Source organism: Falco biarmicus, chromosome 5, assembly GCF_023638135.1.
Source record: "Falco biarmicus isolate bFalBia1 chromosome 5, bFalBia1.pri, whole genome shotgun sequence".
Taxonomy (NCBI): Eukaryota; Metazoa; Chordata; class Aves; order Falconiformes; family Falconidae; genus Falco; species Falco biarmicus.
Genome location: NC_079292.1, coordinates 73,886,570 through 73,901,980, shown reverse-complemented (window position 1 = coordinate 73,901,980; position 15,411 = coordinate 73,886,570). Strand labels below are relative to the sequence as shown.

Genomic DNA, 15,411 nt, shown 5'->3' with positions numbered 1-15,411 from the left:
ATTCAAACACATTATCACCAAGTGGCAATTTTTTTCCTACAGAAAAGGCCAGAACAGGAAATGAGTTGAAAGCTGCTTATTCACACTTTGAAGACGGATAAGCAAAATACCATCCTTAATTACAGTTCTTAAATTCATCTATACTATACTATCAATTATGTATAGGAACATTATTGTTCCTAATTTTACCAGGAACTAGTTTCTTGGGTTTATTCCAAAGTGGGCCCCAAAGACACTCATGTTTCTGTGTATGTCACACATTGGTCACAGACACAAAATAACTTGCAACAGCTGCCTAAACCTCAGGAATCACAACTGCTGTCTCCATGTACATTTTGGGTACATGCAAATGTTTTTATATGTACAAACATATTATGACTATAAAGCAAATTTGTCAGAAAAGGCATAGGAACACAAGGATTGAATGATATGTAAAGTAATAGAAGGAGATTTTCAAAATCACAAATTGCTTGGCATTCAAATGGAATCCACAAGTATTTTCAAAACTACTAAAATTTCCCTCCCTCTCTTCCTGGGGAAAAGGAATTGTGAGGGGGAGAGGACAAGACAGTAGTTTGTGGGTAAAGCATCATGAAAGGACTCTGGATACTCAGCTCCTATTCTATCAAATGTTCTGTGTAACCATGGAGTAAGTCACTTTTGTTTTTGTATTTCAGTTTCCCACCTGTAAAACAGGCACAAAAGAAGTAATTTCTTACACCGTAAAGGTCTTGGAATGATAAACTCATTAATAACACAGGAAAGTCCTGCTACGACAATGTTGGCTAAAAGCATTTGTATAGTACCACAGTTAAGATGACTCCTTAGCTGGACAAAAAAAGAAAAGGAAGTGTTCTACACTGTGTCTACACAGTTGTTTTTTTTAAAAAATAAATTATATATTGAAATATGCATCTAAGTAACGATCTCCAAAACAAAATGTTTCCTCAGACTGCTCTTGTTAGGTGTGCATGTATGCACTGTTTGCATATCACGTACACAGGCTATTTATACACTTGTGGGGTTTAAGATACACTCCACTTAATCAAAACACATATACAGTAGGGGAACAGCTGCAATCACATCTCAGTGGGCTAAATTACAGTACACCAGTGAATTATTCATTCAAAAAGATCTGTAGCAATCACACATTCATTGCGTGATTTGCAATCTAAGAGGAATCCTCTCCTTGCCATACCAGCCGATGTGCGCACACATCAGCTACTGATGTTGGTGAGAGTTCAACACGCATCCTCCAGCACACCAGCTCAAGAACCTGTCTTCCCCACTTGTCCACGATCCTTTTATTCTGTCACGCAGAACAGCAACCTGAAATGCTCAACTGTTACCTTGGCTTTCATTTCACACGCCTCTTTTATTTTGCTCTTTCTTATGCTATTACTGGGGAAAGTGAAAAAACTTTCAACAATTTGGATTTTTACTTTTCCCATCTAAAAAAAAAGATACTTCCACTTAAAACCTACCCATGTCAATGGCTATACAAAGCCACAAAACTTCTAGCAAGGAAAATCCTCTGATATTACATATGATGGTTTAACCATTGCCCTGAAAACACTCAGAGAAATCCTTCATGGTAAGAAAGGTATGTCAGCAACAGTTTAAAATTAATCCCCTGAGAAGGAAGTTCCCTCCCAACAAGTGAGATTTAGCAGGTTCCTTTTTTGAAAGGACAAATTCACATGACTTTTTTCCGTTAACTGAGAGAAAAGCGAAGACACGGTAGAGGCTGGTATTAAAGAACCGAAGTATCTACTACTGACACTTTAAAATTAAGTCCATCAAGCCACACATAAGACCTCTCTCTCAGTCACCAAAACAGTGGAAAAACAAACACTCTTTTACCAGAGCACAGCGTCTCTCAGCTGTGTAACCATTTCACCTGTTCAAGTTTGATTACATTCCAGCCTCTGGCACTGTTAATCCTGGTAACAGTTTTATGCAGTTAGCAGCTGCTTCATGGATGGGGCTCTATTGTTCATTTGCATTGCGAATTGCTCTGCTAATGTGTGCTGGCACAACATTTCATCGAACTCTGAGCTGGGATTGTACTCACCAACACCTGATGCTGCTGCTTCTTGCTTTCCCCACTTCGGAAAGGCAGACAAGGACCTACACAGATCCCGCTGAATCAAACACCCAGGGCCCTTCTTTCTCCCCCTAACAACAGCAACAAAAAAACAAGGACTGGCCCACAGTTTGTGTCTTCTGCTTCTGTTCCACGCTAGGAGCCGCAGGAAGGCTTGCTCATGTACAAGAAAGTTGCCTCTGTACTGCCAAACAGCTTTCCACCTATGGAGGAAATACCTCTTCCAAGGTTTAATGATAAAGCAGGCTTCTGCCCTTTCAGGATGAGGTCAATAATCTTCCTTTGTTAATCTTGGGCAAGCTTTACTTAATCTAGCCCCCTTGTCACCTTTGTGATTGACAGGAAAAGTCATGTCACTGGACAATGGACTTATCCTCAGTGAGCAATATCTTTTTTAAAGATTACACAATGTTACCCTTGCTCTCATAAAAAGTGCAAACATTTTGCTGTTAAAAGAAACTATTCATTCCAACTGTATCTTTCAAATTGTCTCTCTCTGTTCCCAGGGTCCGACCGAGGCCTATTTCAGTTCTACAGGGGGACAGTGAAGCAGATTGCACTTGGTGAGATTTCCAAAAAAACTCTCAGTGCCCTAAATAGATCTCACCTTCTTCCTCACCTAGAGGTGCACATTACTCTTATTCTGCAATTAAATTAAGACAAAAAACTGTTTCTGTGAAATCAAATTTTTGTCTCCAACCAACCAATAATCAAAGCAGAAGAAAACTCAGAACTAAGTCGGAAACTGTTAATTACCACTATATGGGATGCAAGCAGGCTGCCTCTGCAGAAAAAACAAACAAACAAAAGAACACAACGATGAGAATCAAGCTTCTGGTTTTGCAGCTGAAAACACCTGGAATAAAATAAGCATGTCTTTAAAACAAGCACTGATATTGTCTGATTTTAAGAAGCCTGTGATCCTAAAAGCAACCTCACAGGTTCTTTTTTCAAAGCTGGAATTTTGCCCACACTTTGTACTTTTAGAATGCATAAAGAAGACACCAAAGCAATTTTTTTGTCTGCTTTCTACAGCAGAAATGCAGTCCTATTTATTTTATAGTCTCCATAGTGACCAGGAAGCTGGTAACAGCATGACATAAGAGATAATCAGAAAACAGAATACTTCACACCTCCGAAGACAAATAATTCTTAAGCAGTTTAGTACTGTTTGCTATTTATTTTTATTTATTTTGCCTAATAAACTTTTAGGAAATGAATATCTGTGTTTAAGATTCAACAGAATAGCTACTTCAAGGGAAAATCTGAAAGCTATAAAAAACACTCCTAATAGCCACAGGAGGTCCACCACCAATTAAGAGAAAAACTAAACTGATATTTCCAATGTTTTTTATGGTTTAAAAGAAGCAAAACACAGACAATAGTCACAAAGCAAGAATAATCTTTCTTTTTTCCCTTTAACCTTCCATTTACAATCTTTGCCTAAATTAATGTCATTAACTTACTTCAGGAGCAAAAGTGCCAACAGCTTTCAACTAGAAACGTATCTTCGAATCACTTAAGTGATTTGGAAAATCCTCTACTTCTACATTCTATGTCACAGGGGCTGTAGGGCAGACATTACCAAAAACCTGTGTGGTTTATGGCGGCTGTAACCTGGCACCTTCAGGAAGATGAAATACATACTCCACCAGACTTCCCAGTGGACACTGCTCTTGTTACACATTAGAATTTCTTTGCTTCTGTCTTACATTTAAATAGGTCTTTTTTCTATAGCTTTCCTTTATGGAGAAAAGTTCTTCATCAGTGGTGGAAAGGAATGATCCCAAGGAGATTTAAAAGAAGCAGTGGAGGATACAGTGAGAAAAATGCAGACCAGGAAAAAGGGGGCATAGAGGGGGGAAAAAAATGGAAGAGGATAAATACACCATTAGGAAGTAAGAACAACAAGAACGCATAACTCAAGGAGGGATAAAAGCAATGTTGAAAGGTGTCACATAAACAAACTTAGAAAGATGTATATCCACAGGCTATGGTTCTGCAATTATATCTATGCAAACCGACAGCTATTCTTACACAGGTGTTTTTTTCTAGGACTGTGGTTTTAATGACAAGGACCTGCAACGTAATGGTGAATGAAGTTGTCGATTAATGGATCTAAAAGGTCAGCTGAAGAGATCATCATGGCACAGACGTAAGAATTTTACCTGAATTAGGTGAACTAAACACAGTAAACAAAGATGCTAATTTTCTTCTTTTTACTATTATAGTGCTACAGCCAAGCAAAATACATTCACATCAAATATTGTTTTGGCTTTGCTAAGATGATGTATTAGGGATGCCATGATCCATACTTTGGAAGTATTACCAATTATCAGACTTAGAGAATCCTGATCATATCAAGCTGTCCCTCTAAAATGTTAATACTTTGCTTGGTACTGGAATATTTTTGGGATTTTTTGGGGGAAATTGTTACTATCTCTTGTCCTTCAGGTTGTATTTATTTATGTCAAGTGCTGTATCTAATTAATGATTTCTTTGTGATGAAGCAGAAGATACACTGGCAGAGGTTTCAGTGGGAAGACTAACAGGTATTTCCAAGGTTTGACACCTATCAACCTGGCTGAAAATTATTGGAAGTTAAAAAAGAAGGCCATCTGCTCTATGAACTGTGCTACATCAGACACTTTCCTTTCTTCTACCTTTTTCCTCCATATGTAAAATAAGATTTTCTGCAGCTTAGGGCATTTTATATAATTGATGTAAAAAGCCAAGAGATTATTGGACAAAGCTTCATAGCGGTTGTATTTTCATTTTTATTGATGCCATAAATACTCGGTTCATACATTACTCTGTGGTGCACTACAGCCCAATCATCTGAAACTGGAAATTGGGAACTCTCTCATACATCAAGTGCCACCCCACAATATCTGACAGTAACACTGAAATGTACTTTGATTTCTTCTAAATATCATGACACTCAGACTGCTGCCATAGCTGCACAAGCAAGGGTAAATTTCAAGCATTTCCAAGGTTTGCAGACGTAAGAAACTGTTCAGTTGTGTTCACACAAAAGGAGTAACTTATAATCCATTTTGCATTGATTTCTAACTTTATCATCTGATTTACAGAACATAGGAGCAGATTTTTCAAGGATTTAAAGTATCTAAAGATATAAGGAGGTGCCTAGCTGGATTTTTGAAAATGCACAATAATATATATTCATTTAATTCCCACTGATTTCATTGTAGGTCCCTGAAAATAAAGAGCTGGAGCTAGCACAGTGCAACCGGCTGACTCTGTGCTTCTTCAACAGACCATTATCAGCCTATCTACAGTACAGAGCACAATCTGATAACTGATGCTTTAAGACAAACATTTCTTCTCCTCTGGCTGTTCTGCATTCCAGCCCATCCCCAAACACAGGGCACAAGTTGAGTATTTCTCACTCCTTGCCCCACTATTTCTACTTGATTTATTACAAATCAAAGAACTATATGCAAACTGTGGATCTGCTTGTAGTAAAAAAATACATGAGTTGTGAGTGAAATTTTAGAACCTTTTCATATTGTATGTGTAACAGGTGTTTTTTTAAAATTATTTTCTTTTGTGCTACAGATTCTGGTTTTATTTTTAGCCCACCTCTTTGTCCCATTTCTTGCAATAAAGTGTTCCTCCATGTATAAAAGTAAATTGCAAATCTTTCTACAGAATGTAGATATTAAATATAGTAAAATAGTAATGACTACTTTGTATTGGGTAAATGTAGTTAGTGACATAATTCCTGACATCTATTCTCAGACCTGATCTCTTCTACTGCCTCTTTCTCCAGCAAAATTCATTTTAAGAATGTAATACAGGATTACATCTATTTGCTCTCAAAATACTTAACAAACAAAACTGGCATTTTGAGAAGGCCTAATATGTTAGCTATAACCTGCAAAAACAAAGAACATGTTGTACTATAACAGCCTTGTTATCTTCATGCTAGTAATCTTCATGCTTAAAAATAATAAATAAAACTCTGCAAAAGCACTTTTAAGACTTTTATGATCTCTTCCCTAGGGGGCTAAAGATCACCCTTATGACCTTGCTAAACAAAAAATAAGACTACTTATCAAAACAGCTTGGTAGAGTCTTCAGCATACATTAAATCCTTGTAATAGTTTGGAAATCATGCAGTATAAAGTGATTATCTTTGTAAAAATACAAGCTTACTAACCACATACAACAACTCTGGTTTTGTAAGTGTAATAAAACCTATGCTGAGTGTCAAAAAGAGTTTCATCACCAGCTTTCTCAGTATGAAACAAACCCATTGTCTGTGCTAACTCCTTGAAAGACTGGGAGAGGACCTTCTGAACAGAATTTAGAGATACAATAAAAGAAATGTGATAGGCTAGCAATGGCTCCGGGGCTGTTCACAGCTCCCCAGCTTTCACCACAGCTTTCAGATAGGAAAGGGATGTAAACTCACCCCATTTGTTCTCTGGCAACCTACAAAAAATTCACCCCAAACAGACTTCACCTCTTTCCTTTGTCCGGGTGACTGACAGTAAAGACAAGCCATATAGGATTTGGTCAAAAACTGCGTCCTCTCTGTTGAGGACGATTTGGAGGGTATCTTGTCTGGGGAGAACCCTCCAAGCTGAGGAACAAAAGAAGGAAAACATCCTGCACCCATAAGGGTCTGTGCTTACGGTCACTCTAAGGCACTGTGATTCTGCCAAGTACCAAAAGCAGGTACGTAACAAAATGGCACACACAGCCCTCTGGTGTGGCCCCACTTGTTTCATTTGCGCTAGTAAAATGTCTCAGGCAGCGAGGCTTCCCATTTTCCCTATGAATATGCTATGCAGTTAAAAACAAAACCAAAAACCTCACTGCTCTGAAACATTGCCTCATATTTGCTTCCTTTCAACCCAAACCTCTCCTATATAGTTGCTTCTTCCAGCGCTCTGGACTGTCCCTCTTCCATGTTAGAGCTTGTACCATTGCATCCTTTCGGACAGTTAGCATATATTTGCTTTGTTATTACTGCCCCACATTTAGCCTTTCCTCACAAATCAGCCCCTACAACTCCTTAATCATTTGTTGCTCGCATCTAAAGATCCCTCCAATTTGCTGGTTTCTCTAACATGGGCAGAACTGAACACATTTCACATGTAATCTTAGCAGAGTTATGAGGAGAAGGACAATTACCTCGTTACTGCCTTTTTTGCTGCCTTGCTACATGACAAGCTCATACCTAATTTGTTTTAACACACCTAAATGTTTTTCAGCATTACTGTTTTCCAAGTGCCTTACTCTCATTGATTATCTGTGTTTGGATTACTTTATCCAGCTGTATCAGTTTGTAATTTTACATTTGATTATTTCCTGCCATGCAGTCTCCCCTTGATTCCTTTGGTATTACGGTTTTGTTCTTCCCGGTGCACCACTGGCCACTTTAATGAGTGTATTTTAATTCACTTGTTCAAGCTTCTATAACAATGTATTTATTTCTCTGTATTTCTATAATGTTGCTACAGGCGCCCACTGTCCCATGAATCCTGTACCAAGAAGCAGACAGCTTACAGCAGGCAAACGGGACTACTATAACCATACTCTTTCAGTGCACAGTTTTTTCCAGCAACCTCAGAATAACACAAGAGATGTTGCTACGTAAGTAGGAGGCTCTGGAAGGCCAGGGTAAGCAAAAAAGTACTATAAGGAAGAACACCTGTGCAGAGTATACTGCCCTAGGAATTTCTTCCTCACTTCTACTGAAGGAATTCCTCTGACAATCTCTGACATTGTGGCTTTTCAAAGAAGGTATGCATAGTTTTCCGACATTCAGTATATCTGCCTCTTTCTACTAGTTAAGTAACATCATATTGTACAACATCATTTCGCTCTTCTCTCAATAACTTAATGCATTACTGGTTTTCTTTTTTTATAGTTACCTTACCTGGAACATTGAAATGAGATGCATGAAACACTGTATGAAGGAAGCATCTCTCAATGTGTGCATACTTAGGGACTGAATTCCATGCAACTTCCAATAATCAACTCATTTGGAATTATCTGTTCTTCGTATCTTTGAAGATCTTAGTCCACACATTTAATATTGGGAATCTTGCACATATCCTACATGAAGTGTAGGTGTGTGGCTAAATCCACTAAACTTCTAAAGTAATTACATTCTGTGCTATGTATGTCACGTATTGTTCATGAGCCTTCTCATCTCACATCTCTTTACTTTTACTGTGTATTTGTTCTCTTGCTTCTCAGAAGATTACAACTAGACTTAGCAGGACAGTAACAGTCAAAATCATCTTTGCCTCCACAGAGATTAGTATCACTATTTCTTTTCCTGAAAGCAATCTTCTAGAAGTTCTCATTTTCTAGAAGGGCCAGAAAACATTATTTTATTAAAATGGAATAGCTACTTGAGAAATATCCCCACTGTCTCCACTGGAGTTAACTGTAGCATAAGATACCACATTTAGAATACAAATTTTTCAAAATGAATTCTCCTGTTCAGAAATAGGTTTGTCTCATTCATTTATTTTTGAAATGCATACCATCTAGCACGTGGGACTCCTGGCTCTGCTTTTATCTAAGTTCTCTATTCTTTTACCTTCTTTTTATAGACTTCACCAATTATTTTCTGTGTACTACTCACTCTCTTACATTTTCTTAGTAATGGTTACACAATAGTTTATAGGATTTTTCCAAGCAGTAACTGCTTTCATACTTTCTAACAGTTACTAAAAGACCTATTTTTTCTCCAAAATTTATTTCAACTGCTTTCCTTTATGTCTTCTATAACATGATTTTCTATCTATCAACAACTGTTCCACAATTTTACTGAAATAGAACTCAGAATTCTGGTTTAAACCAAAGTAGTTTTCTCAACTTTAGAGGAAAGATTGCATAGGAAATAATAATAATAATAAATGAAATATACATACTCTGTGTTTAACAACACAGAACAAATACATTCACAGAAAGTTAGTTCCACAGAACATGTTTACAGCACATGAATCAATATTATTTGGATCTTTTGCACTTCAAACAGAGAATGGTGCCTGATCAGAAAATACCAAATATATCAGAATAATTAATAAAATGTATATGACTAAAGCAATTCACATAACACTAATACATAAATTTAATATGTGTTAGAGCTACTCAAAAATCTGTTAATTAATCCCCACAAAATCCCTTTGTGATACTGCATGTAGGGCAAATTAGGAAGTGACGTGAACTGACTTGCTAGGTTCCAAAGCAGGTAACAGCAGAGCACACTCAGCACCCAAGGGTTACCAAGAACCAATTCTCTGTTCACTCATCTGGGTCTTAGTACACCTCAAATGGAAACATTATGCTCTGCTCAGGGGAGCAGCATGATGTCATTTTATCATTTAAGTACCATTCTAAAGCTCACTCAAGCAAAGCTTAAAGAAGATTTAAAATGCACATAGACCCCACACACAGAAGCCAGTTTAGACTGTGGCTGAGTGATGCAAAAAACCCAATAAATTCTAACTTATGACAGATTCACAGTTGTTCTTACTCTACAGATCAGTTATTCTTTCTCCTGTTCTTTTAAACTGCAGTGAGTAGCTTACTTTGCCTACTACGAAGAGACCTTTGTGATAATATGATATCAAGGGATGTTGTGACATTCCTGATTAAGAATTACACAGTAAGCAAACTGTACAGAAATGCTAATTTTCTTTCCATTCCTCATCACTTATCTAAATTATTCTGAATAATACAAATGATCTTGATTTGCTTTAAGGCAGTTCATTCTCATTCTTTTATGCCATTTTTTAAAAAAGAAATCACACTCCTGTAGCTGATTAAGTCCACTACGTATTTTCCTTAACAATTAATTTTGTGCACTGTTGTATGTCATGTTCACAAACAAACAAAACCCCCTAAAGGACATCTATTCTTCTACAGTCATAGCCAACTACCCACCATCAGCAGAGGATGAATAACTTTTGCTGGAAATAGCCTTTCTTCTCCAAGCTCCTCTTTGAATCACTGATTTCTGAGTATTCCCTGTAGTTTTCAGTCATCATGAAGTGATGCTGAAAAACCCACAGAATTGCCCAACCCGAATAAGACAGACACAATTTTCTCCACTTTGGCTGGAAAAAATGTAAGCCTACTTTGTGACAAGGAAGTATTGGTTGACTAATAGAGCATGGTTTTACAAAATCTGTCTTTTTTCTAACCTTAAATTTATCAAGAGTGAGTCTCAGGATGTGATCCAGCCAGGTATCACTGTGCCTACCAGAACTGAGTTGATGTACAGAAGGTTTCTAAGTAAAAGTTCTCTGCAATCCATTCATTTTACTTAGCAACATCAAACAGGGAAAAATAATTAAAAAGCGCCTATTGAGCACCTAGAGACCTTGAGCACAGACAGGGGGTGAACACAAAGACAGGGTATTTGGTTATAAGAGTCACACTTGATCTTTATATATATATATATATATTTTTTTTTTTTCCCCATACACATTAAAAGAAGTTACAGTACATTTTTGAGGGTTATTTTACTTTCTTCTATTCTGGTCTATGAGTGTCTACGCTTTCAGTATACATACTTAAACATACTCATAAGAGTTACGCAAAATACCTTGATTTAAGTTTTGTTATCTTCAGATGTATAGGAAGACTACATATTTGAAAAACAAATTGTCTGAATAAATTCCATTAGGTAAAGTAAGTGTGAAAATCACATTCAAATGACATTAGAAAAAGGAACAATGCTGACAGCTTATTTGTACTGTACAAGGTACAAGCAGGCAAAAGCTAGTTTCTGCCATGTAAGACAGGTCCATGTGAAAGATCCAACCTTCCATAAAATATCTTTGATGATACTGGAGGTTGCACTTACACATTTATATAAAGCTCCTCTCAATACATTCCTGTATTACATTTCTGTTATTCTAACCTTACATAGTGTCTCCTATCTACAGGTTCAAAGAAACTTTTAAAAACTGAGGGCTGAAAGAAGATGTTACAATGACACTATGCTGCAACATTGATATAGCTGACCGCTGACTGCTGCTTTAGTAGTTAATGTAGTACATCATAGTCATGGTCATGGCTATTAATATTAGCAATATTTATACTACTACCATTGTGTTTCTTTCACTAGTGTCATGTGTTAATCGGGAAGCATGTTTGTATCATCCATAGAAATGTAAGGTACTTTCTTTCTTCCGTCCAGGCCTTATGTTAAAGCAAAGCTGAAGTATTTGGAAGGAACACATATATATTCTGCCAGCTGCCCTGTCTTTCAATCTGATTTTACGCACCTTTATCATAACATCAGTTTTCACTGATTATTTAGGAATCAGACTCATAAAGTAAGGAAGTCTTTACATTGTAGGTTCAAATTCACCCCAAGCCTCTACAAATCAAGATACTGTTATCACATATGGAGTTGTAATGCGAAAAAAATTGGATGATATATGAACCACAGGCACTCAAACCAACCAAAATACCATCTTCCATCTTCAAAGGAGAAAACCTGGGATTAGGAAGGCTCATAGAGTGGAACAGGGATGCACAGTTATATTTTCAGTGACTAAATGGAGAATTTGTGAGGATTGCCTAAACAACATCCTTTTGTAAACATTTTTCCATTAAGAAATTAGTTATCATCCTGCTTCTCCTGATTTCAGCACATATTTATTCTCTAAAGAAGCTGGCCAGAACATCGAATGATTTAGCAAGAGTTTCAGAAGATCTCCATCAGCAAATTGCGTTTAACTCCACGGGTTATTTTCAGTGAAAATGGGATCACTTGTTCACAAGAATGAAGTGTTCTGGAAATCACACTTCCAGAACCCATTTTATTTTAAGCCTTTATGTGCAAGTTTGTTAATTTTCATCACAGCTATTATTCCTTTAAATAAAAAGTAGAACTTTCTTTCTTGGATGTAACATAATAAGTCTTAGTACCAGAGAGGTCAGTTTATGCACAATGTACACTTAACAAAATATGACCAGAATTAGCTGTGAAAATTTCTCAAAAGAACGAGTAGTCTTAGGTTTTACTCTTTTGCTCAAGCATGGATGAAAAGAAACATTCTCTTACAATATCCAGTGAAGATACTAATAAAAATAAACTGGAAAATAGACAGCAACAAACATCTTTGGAAATTGCTAGCTGTTCTTGTGGCTGCAAGGGCTGCAGTTACCTGAGACTGGCACAGAGTAGTAGAAGTTTATATCGAAGCACTTGCGCTCAGCTTCTTTAACAGGTGAACTTCCAACAATATATGGGGATAAGCAGAACAGTGGCTTTAAAATAACATCTTTATTCAACATATTTGCTCCCCACGTATTTTCCGAGTCATGTCTATCTGCCTGCTTTATTGACTACTTTTTTTTTTTAGCTGCCATTAGCACTAAAGGGTCAATACAGCTACAAAAGAAGGAACTGGAGTCTGTTTTGCAGACATATCATCAACAAAATTGTCAGTTAAGTACCATTTGCAAAACGTTTATTACTTGGGATGACGTGAGGCAAAAAAAGACACAGCTTTATTTTCAAACCCTGGGTTAAGTTATAGCATTATATGCAATTAATAAAAATATCATATTTTTATGCAACTAAGTTTGACCTCTAAAGCCACAGCAAGACAGAAAACATGGGACTCTTTAATGTCATTTTTACAGTCATTTATCTGACTATAACCACACTTTAAAGCGTTAAGGTCAGCTGGTCATGAAGCATGAGCTACACTTCTGACTAGCATGCACCACATTTGACTTGAGAGTAAATAAGGGACTGACACTCCATTAACCTTCACAAGTGCAATTATTTATCAAAACAGTTCAAAAGAGTACCCGACAGAGAACTGATAAATCTGGAAGCAAAAAACAAAACTGTAAGAAAACAAACTGATCCTTTGCCAGTGATGAAGAGCTATTTTCTACCACAATTCCTGGGGCAAGTCCTCCAGTCAGTTTTCTAACACAGCCATCCATTTTAAAGGACTGACCCTTATTTCACACTGGCTTTGACAAAATCTCAGAGCTTTTTTTGCTCTTTTTTATTTGTCTTCTTCCTTGGAAATAATATATGCTAATATCCTTACAATATTTTGTAACATATTTACAGGAATCTTCAAAGACTTAGCTCAGAAACAGTGCAGAAAATTCAGAAGAGTTCTGACACGTTTGGTCGTATCTACTCTTTTAGTTTCAGCACAAGACCATTCCTGTTCACAATATTCCTGTTTGGTGAGCTGACTGGCATCTTCCTACCACCATATAAACTTTATTTGTTTTATTACAGAACCTATGGTGGTTTATAGCCACGTGGTCTTCAAATCTTGTTAATTCTGTAAGATTTCTGTAATATCCTTATGTTGTAAAATTCTACCCAAATTCCTCAGTAAAGCATGAGGTTGAGCTGTTCATCAACAGCTGTCATCTGCCATCAATTACTTTGACTTTATGACTGCAGTAGCACTCCGAAATTCCAAAGAAGAGGGAGTTTGCTCGAAACCTTCCACCAGAAAGTGTCAGAAGGGAGAGGGGGGGGAAAATAATAAAATAAAAATAAAATAAAGGGCTTCATCACATAAAGATCCACTCATGATCATCTGGAAATTTCATCCATCATTGCCATCTTGTCTCGCATACTGGTTTTCCTTTGGCAGTAAAGCACACCCCTTTATTCCACTGTACGCTAGACTGATCTCCAGCCTCTCTCAGATGCACACATGGAAAGAAATCACTAAGTATTCACCACTGGAGTTGTAGTTACCACAGCAGAGTTCCAAAAAAAGCAGTGGTGTGCAACAAATTAACTATCCTCCTAGTCTCTGCTCTCCCTCTAAGATGAGTACTTCTTTCACAGGTTTGTAAAAATGCATCAAGTTCCATGAGCACAAACAGCTATGATTTTCAGATGGCTCATACATATACCTTCTTTCTGGTCGTCACAAGACAAAAATGTCATAATGTAAAAATAGAGACAAGAGAGAAAGAATCGCTCTAAGGGGAATGTGGTTTTTTTCTTATCAAGTAGCTCAAAACACAGTAAAAAGAACAGAACTGTTGACTGATATCAAGATCAGTTTCTACTAAGTGTCTTATAATAAAGTAGAAAGATTGGCTTGATAACTCCTTTTAACATAGGATTTATTAAATCCATAAAATACAGCACAACCCTCATTATATCAGTTACCTTATTTCAGCCTGTACAAACAGCGGATTCTTTAAAGATCGTAAAAGGAAATGGATTTTGATTTTAAATCTGTTGCACACTTTATCTGGTACATATGAAAATAATTATGTTCAGAGGACTGAGTACTTTTTAAACGTGACTCTCATAATTGATATCATGAGGTCTGATGTTTATTTTTTCCCATTGACTTCCAGATCAAATGTCTTAAATTTAAAAGATTTCCTCCTTGCCAACTTCTTGTCTTGGAAACTCACTCTGTACCTGAAACTCAATGTTTCTTCTTCCTCTTCTCTATAATAAAAGATCTTGTAGACAGACTCCACTGGCAATTCTTTTGACATGCAGGAGGCAGAATAATCCACTTTGCTATCCCAAAGCTATGCAGTCAGAACTCTGCAAAGCTAAGCAGCCAAAACTTGTCTTCTGCCAGTGATGCAAGCCAAAGTCAGTGGCACACAAACCTTCCTTCCATTAGAAAATCTAACCACAGCTGACCAGACTAGTACCAGAGAGGATTTAACCACAAGTTAATTGAACAAAACTACTCAGCACTATTTATGAAACAGTGTCTGAGGCACCCTGACTCTGTTTTTACTTGGAGTTAGTCTTTCAGTAGCATCTCAGGTGCACCTGCTGCAGATGTCATTGTCATTAATGGAAAATAGATTGTTGTCAAGCAGGAGACATAGCTGATAAAATTTGAAAGTTTTCCACTATAAGTAATTTCACAGAAGCGACAAAACAGTAAAAAAAAAAATTAGAAAAATATGGTGGAGGCAAGAACTCCATATACCAAAAGAAAAGTTTGAGAAGAGGGGATGTGATACCAGTCTTCAAATACAAAAACATTTGCTGTAGGGGAGCACATTTCTTCTTGCTACAGTGATTAAGGCAAGAATTAATGAGCTAAAACTACTCAGTAAAGATTCGAGTTACACATCGGGAATAAATTTCTAATGGTAAAGACAGCAGTACCCTGGGACGGACAGACTGGTAGGTTGTACGTCTCCTGCACTGAGTAACTTCAGGAAGTCAGGCTATTATCTGATAGAAGTTACATCGGTACAGCTGATCCCTGGATTGACTCTGGGACTGGATGACCTCTCACAATCCCTCTCAGCTCTACAATTCCATA

The 15,411-nt window shown here is 37.1% G+C and overlaps 1 protein-coding gene across 11 annotated transcripts in view; it reads right to left on the bottom strand.

The window, feature by feature from the left end:
* SOX5 (SRY-box transcription factor 5) overlaps positions 1–15,411 on the bottom strand; it is a 297,069-nt gene that overhangs the window by 227,324 nt on the left and 54,334 nt on the right. The window contains exon 1 of one of the 11 annotated variants that reach the window (XM_056340478.1): positions 2,075–2,286. The exons of the other annotated variants lie outside the window; for them this stretch is intronic. The gene's annotated coding sequence lies outside the window, so the exon portion shown is untranslated. Of the gene's footprint in view, positions 1–2,074; positions 2,287–15,411 lie in introns of those variants that run through there. 11 annotated transcript variants of the gene reach the window in all.